The sequence below is a fragment of the Anser brachyrhynchus genome (assembly GCF_964034855.1).
Source record: "Anser brachyrhynchus genome assembly, chromosome: 7".
Classification (NCBI taxonomy): domain Eukaryota; kingdom Metazoa; phylum Chordata; class Aves; order Anseriformes; family Anatidae; genus Anser; species Anser brachyrhynchus.
The window spans coordinates 29,229,008-29,242,662 of NC_137701.1; the positions used below are offsets into that span (position 1 = coordinate 29,229,008).

Below are 13,655 nucleotides of genomic sequence, written 5' to 3' on the forward strand. Positions count from 1 at the left end.
TCTGTTATATTTCAGCATTGCTTTTCCAAGATTGTTTGGATCAATAGCAAAATAATATGTAAGCCCACATGGGGAATAATATGAAGCCATCTTTTTCTTGATATTCCCTCACTCACTTCTGGAGAATCAAATTTCAAAACATTACTTCAGCCTTTGCATGTTTATTGAAGTAGAACAAAATTTGGATACCATTTGAGAGTTGTTTACAACTGCAAGCACAACAAAGTCATTTTCTGTCCCTTGGGCACAGCAATGGAAAAGATGAATAGGATTGTTCTTCCCAAGAAAACGTGACTTTAGAAGGAAAAAATCTAGCTTCTCTAGCCAAGGTCAAAGAGGAGTGTAGTTTAGAGAAACTTATTTTAGCAAAACATCTAATTCAGTTCGTATGAAATTACCTGTTTGAATCTAAACTCAGCGTAATAGTGCAATGCTGCAGCTGACCTAACTGTCCATGCATGATATAGTCATGCCGTATGTGCGTTTGGACTGATTCTTTGCACTTTCAGTCCCAGGATTACAAACGTAGAGCAAGTTCTTGCCGATCAGCATGACTCTACCAATAGTGCCCTTACGGGGGTCTGAACAGGGTAAAGTGTCTGTAATACTAGAACAAGAAAAATCTGGCCAGAAGAAAGCATTCTTTGTTGTGGCTACCACAGTTGTGGGAATACCTCACTCTTTAGACAACGTAAAATGCAGGTCAGTAGTATGGCCAAGAGGAATCTCTTCTCTGGTTTCCAAGAGTACAGACTGACACAACAAGGATTCGGTTGTGACTGTCGTCATTGATGCTTGCACAAATTGCTTGGTCCTGACTTTTTGGTATTCTGGGATTATTTGTACATTTTAATTAGAAGTGTATGTCGGTGCTCAGAGTATAGCAAGGGTTGATTTGAAACCATTAATTTTTTCCTACACAGCTTTTCAGCATCCCAGTAATACTGGGGGTGGGTTTCTTTTTCACTTTTTTCTTGTAATGTAGGATGAAAAACGATGAGGTAATTTGCCAGCCTTTATGCAACTGGCAGATGGGTTATATTAATATCATAAGAACATATTGTTCCCAATGCCTGCTTAAAAGCAGAAATGCTATATCGGGCCTGCATTCAGCAAAGTGCCAAGGCACGTGCATGTATTTATTCCTCTTTAGAAAAGGAGCTATGTACACACCTGACTTAATTGAAGTGGACATTTTAACTAGTGTTCTAATGGGCAGAAGCATTAGCAGTACATGAGAAAGTTGATTTTCTTTTGTCAGTGTTTTGCTTCTGATTGTTTAATAACCTTCTGTGACCCAGCACGACAAGTGCAACATACAGCTTTCCTAGAGAAAATGCACCAGAACGGTGTTGATATTTGAATACATGAAAAATTATAAATAAGAGACAGGACCTGTTAGTATTTTAGGACATGGAAGATAATTTCAGTTGCTGAACTGTGTTCTAAAGGATGTGCAAGACATCCAGTAAGGCTCAGTATCTCATACACTGAGATCCTGAGTCACTGGGAACATCATCTCAATTCTGTTGATTACATATAGTCATTGTACAGATGCTACTCATGCATCCACACTTCATATTAAGGAAAGGGTTGGGTTGTTAGTAGTTAGTGAAAACTTAAATTCAGAATAGACATTTTAGTGCACAATTAATGAACAGTTTGACACATCAGTAGCTTTCTCATAACTGCTATCCTATATAGGCACTTCTGGTATTTTCTACAGTATTTGTTGCATTCACCTGTGTGTGCTAATAGCTCAAAGATACCAATAACATGACTCAACAGCATACTGCTACTGCAAACCTCTGTTGTTTAGAGGGACTCAGAAGTCCACAGATGAAAGTTTCTTATTCTCTTGACGGGGATCTGCAGAACATTTCTCCTTCTCTTCAGTGGCCTTACTCTAAACAAAGAAAGCAAGATTTCTTCTTTTATCTAAAAATCACACTGCCAACAGGGAGAGTACAAAAGGGAATATTTCTGACTAGATTGTATCTTCTTTAGTTCTTCTTCCACCTCTGCAGCAGCAACAGAATTTCTAAGCTTTGAACAAGCTGCATTAAAATTAACATTGGTTTATTGAAGAACTTGTTACATTTCAGCAGCTCTGGTCAGGACACAGGGAGATCATACGGGGACAGAAGGAGCTGAAGAATGTCCTGGGTAGAAGGCGTTATTTGTATTGCAAGATGACAATTAAACAAAAATAAATCAGTGCAAACATAAGCATAGGAGTTTCTCTCTCATTCTCTCTCTCTCATTTTATTCTCTTTCTCCCTCTCTCTGTCTTTCTTTTCCTGAAAGGAGGGAATTAACTGTGATAACAGGCCATTTCTAGAGGATTAGCAACCTGTACCCTTAGCCAATCTGCCTTTTCATGAGTTCGCTGTGCATTCTGTTCAGCTGTCTAATTCTGGCTTGCAAAATTGATTGAAACAAGGCAAAAAGAAAACCACTATTCCTCTGATCCTTCAAATTGCTCTGCACAAGACATTTTATTACTATTATTATTTAATTCATTTATTAATGCACAGAGAGCATGGAAAGCCTTTGGCTTCTTTATGTCAGGCATTGTACTGACATTTAACAAGAAAGACAAGACAGTGCTTGAAAACATGGTTTAATCAAAGACCTGTATAAGTTACTTTATAACTGTGGGGCTCAAGTACACAGCTAAGTGCTGATTTTAGGAAATGAGGGATCCCATACTCCCAGATAAAACAGTTTTAATTGAAGCGGAAAGGCAGGAAGCGGAACACTGGGTTATCATTGCTCCCGGATTTAGGAGACAACTAAACTTTCAGAGGCAGGGACTGTGGAGAACATATTCATCAGGGAGGGAAGGAACACTGATGGATTTACTAGCATCTTCTTTTTATTTTATTACCAAAACAAACAGCTGTATTTTTGATATACAGTTCCATAGGTTGGCTTGCAAGAACATGTAAGGTGAAACACTGTCAGGACTGAAATGTAATCACCTCTAACTTCAGCAAGGCCAAGATTTCAACCCACCATGGGTTTCCTCCAGTGTTTTAGATTAGGTTTTCAATGGCTGTATTCTCTATTCATTCTTTTTTTGTTTGTTTGTTTGTTTAATAAATCATACCTTCAATGCCTTTTGAATTTACAGATGACTTTCAACCAAATATACCAGCAGACTATTATCTGTTCTACAACTTCAGTGAAATTGTCACCTGCTTGAGAACAAATATTTAAATTGTGCTTCTAGTTGCAGAAAGACAGTTCAGACCCTTACCCATTTCAAGAAGAAGAAATCAGTAAGCAAGTGTATACTGGACACCATGTACAACTATATACAGCGAGCACTTGAATGTGTATAAGCTAGGATCACACAGATTTCACACAGATTTCTCTCTAGGTTGGAAGAGACCTCAAGATCATCGAGTCCAACCTCCGACCTAACACTAAGTACTCCACTAAACCATATCCCTAAGCTCTACATCTAAACGTCTTTTAAAGACCTCCAGGGATGGTGACTCCACCACCTCCCTGGGCAGCCCGTTCCAATGCTTAATAACCCTTTCGGTAAAGAAGTACTTCCTAACATCCAACCTAAAACTCCCCTGTCGCAACTTTAGCCCATTCCCCCTCGTCCTGTCACTAGGCACGTGGGAGAATAGACCAACCCTCACCTCTCTACAGCCTCCTTTCAGGTAACTGTAGAGAGCGATGAGGTCGCCCCTGAGCCTCCTCTTCTCCAGGCTGAACAAGCCCAGCTCCCTCAGCCGCTCCTCGTAAGACTTGTTCTCCAGACCCCTCACAAGCTTGGTCGCCCTTCTCTGGACTCGCTCGAGCACGTCCATGTCCTTCCTGTAGCGAGGGGCCCAAAACTGAACACAGTACTCGAGGTGCGGCCTCACCAGAGCTGAGTACAGGGGCACAATCACTTCCCTCGACCTGCTGGCCACACTGCTTCTTATACAGGCCAGGATGCCGTTGGCCTTCTTGGCCACCTGAGCACACTGCTGGCTCATATTCAGCCGACTATCCACCAATACTCCCAGGTCCTTCTCGGCCAGGCAGCTTTCCAGCCACTCATCTCCCAGCCTGTAGCTCTGCTTGGGGTTGTTGCAGCCCAACAAGCCCATCAGATGCAGATCAGATGAGAGAAAGAATCCCTGTCATTTTTTTAGCCAAATATTTAAAGAATTTTGAGGGAAGTTAAAGGAAATTATGGGACTGGAAGCACAAATTCTTAAGATACAGAGTTAGTTCCACTTCTCACTGACTTTGTTATAAAACACTAATAATTCCCTCTAGCATCTGATCCTTTTCAGACTTCTTTCATTCCACTGGACTTCCATTTAGAAATTAAGCCATTTTTTTTCTTCAAAGTAAAGTGCCAGGAATCTGGAAAAACTCCTTATGAGGCTTGAGGGAACCTACATATTTTTCATATCTAAAAAACAAATCCCCTCTGTCTTTCACTGTACTGAATTGGTAACGAACTTCACTGAAGAGTTGGCCTTGGATCTTCCCTGTCTGTTGCTCCTGCCCCTCTGCTGACACATAGCGTTTTCAAAGGAGTTTTTATGTGGACGTTCAAATGAAGCTAAGTTACAGTAAACAGAAAAACTTACTGCTAACAGTAAAATATACAAATAAATCCACAACCCCTGAAGGGCTTTACCTGTAGCAGCTTGGTTGCTTAATTGAACACAGAGCTCTAATCACTTTTACCTATGAATCTATGGAGCAATCTCTGCTAAGGGACTTTTCTATCAGAGCCAGCACAGGGTATGGGGAGACACTAAAAGTAGTCAAGGTACTCATGTGCCTTATTCTGACCTGTTGGGAGACAGTCCAAAAAGGAACCAGGTCTGTGCTCTATTTCTTGTACTGACACACTTGCACCCACTCCGGCTAGAGAGAGCCACTGGATGACTGTGTAGTACAGCTGCCCAGGGTGTATTAATTCAAGATCTCCCTTTTCCACTGGAGGAAACGTTAATACATATGTATTCTCGCTTTCCCCGATTTAGTTCTTTTAGATCAACTTCTGAGGTACAGACTATGTCAACTCCTTTTGCAGACTGATGATGCAGTTCATGTCCTTTCAGAGAACTGGAGTGACTGCAGATCTTGATCATGTCTGGGTGACCCTTTAACTACGTGACAAAAGGGAGCACTGGCACATCTTTCTGAAACAGCTTGTGTAGTGTCCAAACTACTAAATAGCTGTGGAAAATGCTTGCCAGCCTGACTTGCTGCTGAAAGCAGTAACACTCACTGAAAAATTCATAGGGCTTGGGTACTGTCAGGTTTTACACAGTTAGTCTGTGGTACCTTTACTAATAATTATTACACTAAAAATCCAGGATCTACGGATGTTACAGGGCCTGAGGGCTACGTTTGTGATATTTAGGCATGTGTTTTCTCTGGTAAATCTGATCTATGGCCTTTCTTAGAGATAGTACATTGTTGTAGTTATGCAAATCCTTGCATCGAATAAATCATTATCCATTTCCCTGACGGTGGTAGGATGATGACTACTCACAAGTACCATGTAAAGATTAACACTTGCTCAGACATAAGGTGGCAAAAGAGCTGTTGGTCCTTAAAGATTCTGTAGCAGCTGCCAGGAATCTTGAAAAGTTCCTCTAGGTCAAAGCACGACCCCATCAATTACCTTATCTCTGGGCTTCCTCAGTCAGCTGTGGCTAATTAAAATAACCAGCTTATAAAATGGAAGTGGAAAGCATTCACTGGCTCTTCAGGGTAGCTGGTTTACTGGGGGTGAGTTGTGATGTATTGCAAACAGGGAGAGAAATGGAGCATATTAATGCAAGCAGCAAGGGAGAAGGGGAAGTTGTGGAATTCAGTGCTGTGCTAGAAACTTGCCCTCTTAATGAGGGGATCGTAAAATGCCAATTTCTCAAAGCTACTATATATTTTTGAATAGTGTCCTTATGTTTGTATGAGCTAGGGATGGTTATTTTTCCACTTTCTTTGACAGCAGGCTGACCAAATACTACTCAAAGGAGTATTGTGGCTGCTCTATGCTTTCCTCTTTCCTTTGGCTGTACAGTTCTCAATTAGCTTTTAAGTTACATTATAGATCTACTAACAGTTGTGCAGTTAAATCATTAATTACCTTCTCAGTCAGTTGGGAACTCAATTTCACTTTGGTTTGCAGTTTGTGCTCCACAGTAGATTACTTAGCTAATCCATAAACATCTTCAGACAGTATAATTTAAAGAAGTTAATGATGAGGAAGTTTAGACAATTTTATCACAAAATAATTCTCAGTTAGGCATACAAAACAAAAAGTGTTTATGAAGGAGAGGGGTTTTAGCTATGCAAATATCAGGCCAGTCATATTAGGAAATGGAATGAAAAATTATGTGAGGCTGTGGGTTTTTTCCCTAAAGATCAATGAATTTAATGTTGTTTTCAGTCTAAAATATTAATGGAGGAAAAAAAAAAAAAGACTTAGCAGAATAACTGGACTAGGAGTGAAAACATCAAGCATGGATTTTTGTTTGTTTTGCTTTTTAGTTCTGTTCCTGATTTGCTGTGTTCTAAACAAGTCTCTGTGCTTCTGAATTTTGGTTTATTTTTTGCCATCTTGTGTATTTAAAATAGAAAATCTTAGAGTAGTCTGTTTCTGTTGCCTGTGTTTTTACACCTACCACAGTACAGTGTTAGTTTCAATTTGAATGGTAAGGATGAATGCTAACAATAAATACATATTCAAATTTAGTAAAGCTTTTAGGTGTATTGTAGGTTTTGTCTTGGAATGGGGTGGAGGCTGAACTTTCTACTACAAGCTTTTCAAAGGCTGTTGACTTCCTAATTAATCTAATTCCTTTAGTGTGTTCCAAGGCTGCCTCAGTCCAAATATTATTTATTTTGGAGTACAGAGGACTGGCCTTGTTTCTGAAGACAGGAGAACAAAGCTATCTAGGGAGACTGTTATTGCCCTGTCTAAATACTAAGTTATAATAGCAGCAGGGAGAATCAGAGATTTGTAATATTGTCTGATAGTCGTTTAACAGGGAGCAGGAATTCCGAGAGGAAAATTTGGGGTATTATTTGCTGGTATTAAAGGATGTTTTCTCTAGAAACTATCCGATGCTAGATAATTACTTTCTAAAAGCTACTGGGACACTTCTGCTAGAGGTGTAGTCTTGAAAAAACATTTAAAATGAAAGCTGTTGCTTTGATGTGTGCTTTCAGATAGGGGCAGTCTTAAGTTTCCCTCCCTCCCAGACAGAAAAAGAAATTGTGAATAGACCTGTAACTCATCTTGCTGTGTTAGAAACAGAGATAGTGGAGAAACTGCTGAGTGAACATGGCAGTTGAATTCCAGTGAATGGAGATGTTTTCACTCGTCTCAGAGAAGGTGATGGGTGAAAAAGTACAGACTAAGTCACCTTAATCCAAAAGGAAAATGGAAGCAGATTATGCACCCAGGATAAAAAAGATGGGAAAAGAATTGGAAGGGGAAGCTGAGCCATGCAGAATTGTAGACAAGTTGGTCAGGGTTTCTGGCTATCTCCTTTATGAATCTGAGACTTATTCAGTCTGAGCAGTTAACAGCATAGCATGTCAAAGAAAATGGCATGATGTATAAAATGGAAACAGAGAAGCTAAACAGAGGGCTTCTGTGATGCAATGCCACTTGGGCTTGAGTTAGATTCCCCACTGTTTACTGGGACAGGCCAGCATGCAAAAATATCTTAATATTCCATCAATAATAATTTGCCTTCATTATGTCAAGTAGTCCTGGTCCTCTTGTACTGTAAGAAGGTGAAAGAGGTCTACTTTCTAATTATAGTCATTTTACTATTATGCTAAAAATGAAATGTTTTGTTAGAAATATGGAATTTTCTGTTTTCTGTAGTCCAGTGTTAACCGTGACACTAGACAGTTGACTGATTTATTAACAATGAGCTATTAGTTATGATTGAAGATAGCATCAATATATTTTACAGAAACACTAAGGAAATGCATGTTATTTCACATGCAATTTTCATTATTTTTTATTACCATTAAATAAAATAACATTTCAGTACAGGATAGTACTGAAAAGGAGAAAGTAGAACCCAGAAATATTTTATTAACATTTTGAAGTTTAATATTTTTCTCTGAAAATGCAACTTCACAAAAATTGTCAATCTCAATATTTGAATGAAGTTGAGATTGGGATTTTATTTTCCTGTTTTCAGACATCTTTTTAATTTGCCCTGCTTTTAGGAAAAGATTTGTAATTTTTATATATTTGCAAAATTGCTCCCATTCTGGCTGCCCAAACAACTATAGGAACATCACATTTCCTAAAGGCTGAAGTACATTTGTGAAGGCTAAATTAATCATCTAAATAATATATTCATCCCCCCAGGCAAAATGTATGGAATAGGCACTACTCTGACAACATGAAGAGATGCACATTTTATATGGTCCTGAGAATCCCTTGTGAATCCTTTCATCTGACTGGTAAGCATGTTGGGGAACAGCTGTATCTTCTGTCACATTTTTGACCATAGTATTTGGCATTTAAGTGTCTCATAAGTCCATGACCTACTCCTAATATGTTATGCTAACAAAAGCAGCCTGGCTGGTGTTTGTGATTTGTTTGGATTCTTCATGTACAAGGAAGGGCTCACCTGGGCATGTTTTCTGCAGTTTCTACTTCTCAGCCAAAACAGGGAAACATACTTTGCATAAGGATTTGTATATTTCTCAGACTTCGAAGGAAAGGGAATTGCACACAGCTTCCTTCAAGTCTTAAAAAATGGGTTGGTGTAACACAATAGACAGAGTACAAGGGCAGCTTTACTCCACATGGCAATGATAGTAAAGTTACTGGCTTTCATTTATTTTATTTTTTTTGATGGAGCTAGGTTACAGAAATTTAGCTTCAAAAGAAAAGCTCAAAAAGTGCTGAAAAAAAAGTTCCATACTGTATCTCTTAAACAAGCCTTCTTAGGAGGATTTTCTATCTGAATTGTTTCCTCTTGTTGATGAAGAATATCTGTAGAATTTGGCTCTACTACAAGTACAACTATGAATAATGCATGGTGACTAGAAAAGAACGGACAGCAAATAACAACAGGAAACAAATACCACATTTTGCAGGACAAATTTCCAGGTGCACAATAATTCCTTCTAAAATCTGTGAACCTCATGGAATTCTCATATATTTTCATGAACACCTGCAAGCAATAAATATGCTGATGCTGCATATTGCAGCTGAATTTGCTGCCTTCATTTGGGAGGGGGGAGAAATCATATTTGTATAACTCATCTATCTCCTGTGTCAAGCTCCTCTGCTCTGTTTCTCAGTTCTGCAATTCAATGTAAATAGTGCCTTAGCTTGCAGCTACCACACACACTCAACAGCTTCTTGGGGGAATCATGCTTGGGGGCAGGTAAAGCGTTGCCACAGGGCCTGATTAAGTTTCTAGGGAGTAATAGGTGCCCTGTTGATAGGGCTCTGCTGAAGGACTGTTTCTTTCTCCTCCCTCTCATTCAGGCATCCCCTGTCCAACCAGTGTAAGAAAGGGTAATATGAGTGGGGCTTTTTGGTATTTACCCTGAAGTGAGGATTTATTCCACCAGCTACTGCAATGTCTCATTCTCAGCCAATTTTAAGAATCTTCTTCAGATAACTTTTATAAGGCCATGACAGCAGCATCTCTTGGAGTTAAGACTTCCTAGCAGTTTAAGATATTTTTGCATTTGTGGACAGGACCTCAGCATTGATAAAAGATGATTGGGAGGTAAACAAGCACCCAAAGGGTTTCTATATTCTGTATTAACAACATGACATAGACCTTACTATGAAGAACTAAAATCATGTGGAATATGTGATTTAAGTTAATATATTTGCAACAAATGCTGTGTGTGTGTGTTTTGTTTTGTTTGTTTGTTTCATTTGAAAACAGCCTTGAGGGAAAAAAATAGAAATTACAAACAGTTGTAACTTGCAAAGAAGTGCTGTGTTAAGTGGAATCTGACAGGAAAGTCAGAGAAACACCTCCCAGGAAGGCTGAAGTTGGCAAATGGGAAAAGAGGACCAGGGTCACCATTTCAGCAGCAGGTTTTAGTCCAACTCCAGCAATGTCTTTCAGCTGACATGAAATGACTTCTGTTAGTGTTTTCTCATTTTGTACTTCTATGATTGCATCTTTGATTTAGTCAATGACAATATAAACCTTTGCTTATTTCAGGTGGAGCAGTAACAGCAAAATAAGAGACAAGTCCATTTGTTTTACTTTAAGCTTTTTGAAATAGACTATAGAGAACCTTAAAGGCATGGGTAATGTTGTGTAACTGAAAACAGTAGATCCAAGAAAATGTCCCAAAACCAGGAAAAACATGCAAATCCCAGGAGCTGAAATCCATCTTTCTGAGGGACTTTCTGAGGCCTACTCCATGTCTGTGTACAGCCAAGCACAAAAAAAAAAAAAGGAGGAGGGGGGAAACAACACACCTTTTTTCTGATCTCTATTTTTCTGTGACTATACTGACTGATATGGACACAGTTGCAGTGTTTCAAAGTCTTGAACAGGACAATACACATCTATTATTTCTTCTCTATTCAACTTATTTTCTCCTATTCTTTCAGAAGAAAAACAAAAGCAAAACAACAACAACAAAAAATGCTTCAGTTAGTTCTGCTGGAATTGCTGTTCCACTCACCCCAAGGTGGGTCAATTTCCACACAGATCAGTATAAGAAACATTTTCCACAGGTGTTCATGGACTTGTTAATTTACCTTTGTGCCAAGGGCATTTTCATGGTGAATTGAGTGGACCAAAGTGGCCATTAAACACGTCAATAAAGAATCACACACTTGGTCAGCACAGAGGTTTTGTAATCCATAAATGGAAAACCTGGAGTTCATTAATCAGGCTATAAACAGCGAGAAGGTGAACCTATGGCTATATGCTTTAGAACAAAACTTGCCATTAAAATAAATGGCATATTTTGGATATTTCACTAGCTAAGAATGCATTATATAAACGGTATCTCAGATTTCCCAGACTGAGATAAAAGTTATATTTTATAGAAAGGCAAAAAATACCCAATGTGAGCAAAAAAAAAAAAAGCAAATAAGTTCTTCCATGATAGTGCCTATATGTCCCCCATCTGCATCTTTTAAGCCTAGACTATTTCAAGTCTATTTCATGTAGAAATTTCACCTGTACGGACTGATCTCAGAGGCGGGGGATGAGCGGAGAGGGTTATATCTTCACTCACTCTCTATTCTCTATGGCCATTCTTTGCACAGAGGCTGGCTGTGAGGACCTCCTCCTTCACCTGCTGTGCGGGTGAACAGCTGGGTGCTGTATTGAGGGAAATAACCTTTTCTACAAAGAAGCAACATCCCTCTGGGAGAAGCTGAGAAGGAAAGGTGGCAACTTGTTCTTATACCTTTTAGGCTATTCAGCAACATACTGTCCTTTTGTATAACAGGAGACCATCTATTCTGTGGTTGGTGACTGCTTCTGTCCTAGTAGGTTTGCACATTAAAAGATGGGGAGTAGGATCTGGAATAAACAAAGCAGAGTTGGAAAAAGGAAGACGCTTGACAATGAGGACAGATTAATGCTGACTAACTGTGAACACACCTTGTAGCAAAGCAGTGCCCATGATCCTAAATATTCTAACATTATTTCCCTTGCTGGTTTGGAAAGATAAAACTGCAGTTTAGCAAGGCAAGACTGATTTTCCACAAAACAGAAACAAGTCAGCCCATGAGAGAACAAGCAACAGGGTGAGAAGACACATGGATGAGAGGTTATCTTCACAGAGAAGACAGCCAGAGTTCAGGGACATCATTCTGGCTCCAGAATTCTAATCTAGGTTGCAGTAAATCTAGGGACAGATTTAACATGCATGAGACCAGCTTGAAGTTGGTTCCTGGGAAAGATATAGAACCTTGCCTGCCTCCCAGATGGGTACCTGCTTCCACACCACACTCAAGCAGCACCAAAAACTGGGAGGAGGAGGGCAGATAGGTAGTGAGTAAGGCTAGGGAAGGTGTGATTTTTCCTTATGAATGAAACAAGGTGAGAAAGATATAATTATCTGCAGTTGCAGTCCTGGGACCTGAGCTAGACTGGTGGATGCTCAAAGAAAAGGATTTCAGATACATTAGGAGTCATGTCAAGTCCCTAGGAAGGTGGTGCCACATGCTTGATGCCCAAAAGAAAGTGAAAGCTAACCAGAATGCCATGGCATGGAGAAGGGATGAAAGCTGAGGGAGGGTTGGCACACAGGAGGAACAAACCTGCTTTTTATGCAGATAAGATGAACACACATAAACTTATGAAATAATGTTCAATTCCTCTAAGTCAGCTTTATCTTGGTAAACAGCAAAGGTCACCACAGAGCACTAGCATTGCACTGTGTGCCAGTGTTTGGTGACTGCTGCCCTGGAAATGCATCGAGATGCTCGCAGGCTAGTGAAACAAATAGCAAAATATAAAGAAAAGGGGTTTATAAACATGACTGCCACATAATTCATGGATGATTTCCCTCAAAGTATATATTCTTTTAATGAGCCTCCTTTAAATGCAGTGATTGTAATTTTTGGTAAGCATTTTCCTTTTGAGAAAGCAATAAAATGTAAGTGGTAACATCCAAAAAATCCTTATTTCAGTTGCAATGCACAGTGTTTCTGACTGTAAGTTAATGGTTTACATATTAATTTTCTCATCTCTCTGATGGGCAGAAAATTGCTTTAATATAAATGCAGTTAAATTTGTCATTTTATATCTACACAGCTTAGGTTTAGAAATTTATTACAAGCAGTATCAAATTGTTTCATAGCAATTTAGCAGCTTTTGTGGAAGAAAAATGTGTCAAGTTGGAGGTTGAGGTAAAATTTTTCTCACATTATAATTAATGTACTTTTTTATGTTTATTGTCTAATCAATTATTTTAAAGGAGACTTGAAGAATGTAATAAAAGTGTTTGAGTGATTCTTGGAAAAGTTAGGCTGGGTTTCTGAGTGGGCAGAGGGATTTTTTTTGCCATCCAAATGAAAAGTTTTAAAATCCATTTTTTTACAAGCAAAAGTAAAAAATGTCAACAAGATTAATTTGAAAATTCTCCCACTGTGCCAGCAGAGGAGAGTATAAGAAGGAAAATAATTTATTTTATCAAATCAGCTTTCCTTTTGAAAACCATACTTCTGTTCTGCTAATACTATCAGCATCTCATTCAACAACCTAATAAAACACAGTCTTATGCTGGGACAATATATTGTCAGCTTCAGTGGGGCTGCTCAGAACCATTCCAGTGAAGGGACAAAGTCTGATCTTAATGGATCTTAATGTTAAGTACCTCTTTGAGCTCATCTCTCACCCAGTATTAATCAGCCCCGAAATGCTTTTGTAACTTAAATCATCTGCGTAATACCAGTAGTTCATAGAGACTATGGGTGTGTTTATGCTTGAGAAGCTCTTTAAGTACGGTTTTGATTTGGAACTTGAATTATCACCTGGGATCAATCCTATCCAAAAATTAATTAAGCTTATTATTATTTTTATTATTATCATTATTATTAATTACTATTTTTCATCAAAAACATCCCTAGGCAATGCACTGTAAAGGATTATAGTTTAATTTCAAGCCTGAGAAAAGGTTATTGTGGCAATTTCCTATACTGGGAA

General features: G+C 38.8%; 1 long non-coding RNA gene across 1 annotated transcript; it reads left to right on the top strand.

Annotated features, from left to right (window-relative positions):
* Positions 1-5,747: 5,747 nt before the first annotated feature.
* On the top strand, positions 5,748-12,926 carry LOC308198048. Its single transcript, XR_013953564.1, has 4 exons — positions 5,748-5,763; positions 8,372-8,466; positions 10,601-10,680; positions 11,267-12,926. It is a non-coding gene; the product is annotated as an uncharacterized lncRNA (long non-coding RNA).
* Positions 12,927-13,655: the final 729 nt, after the last annotated feature.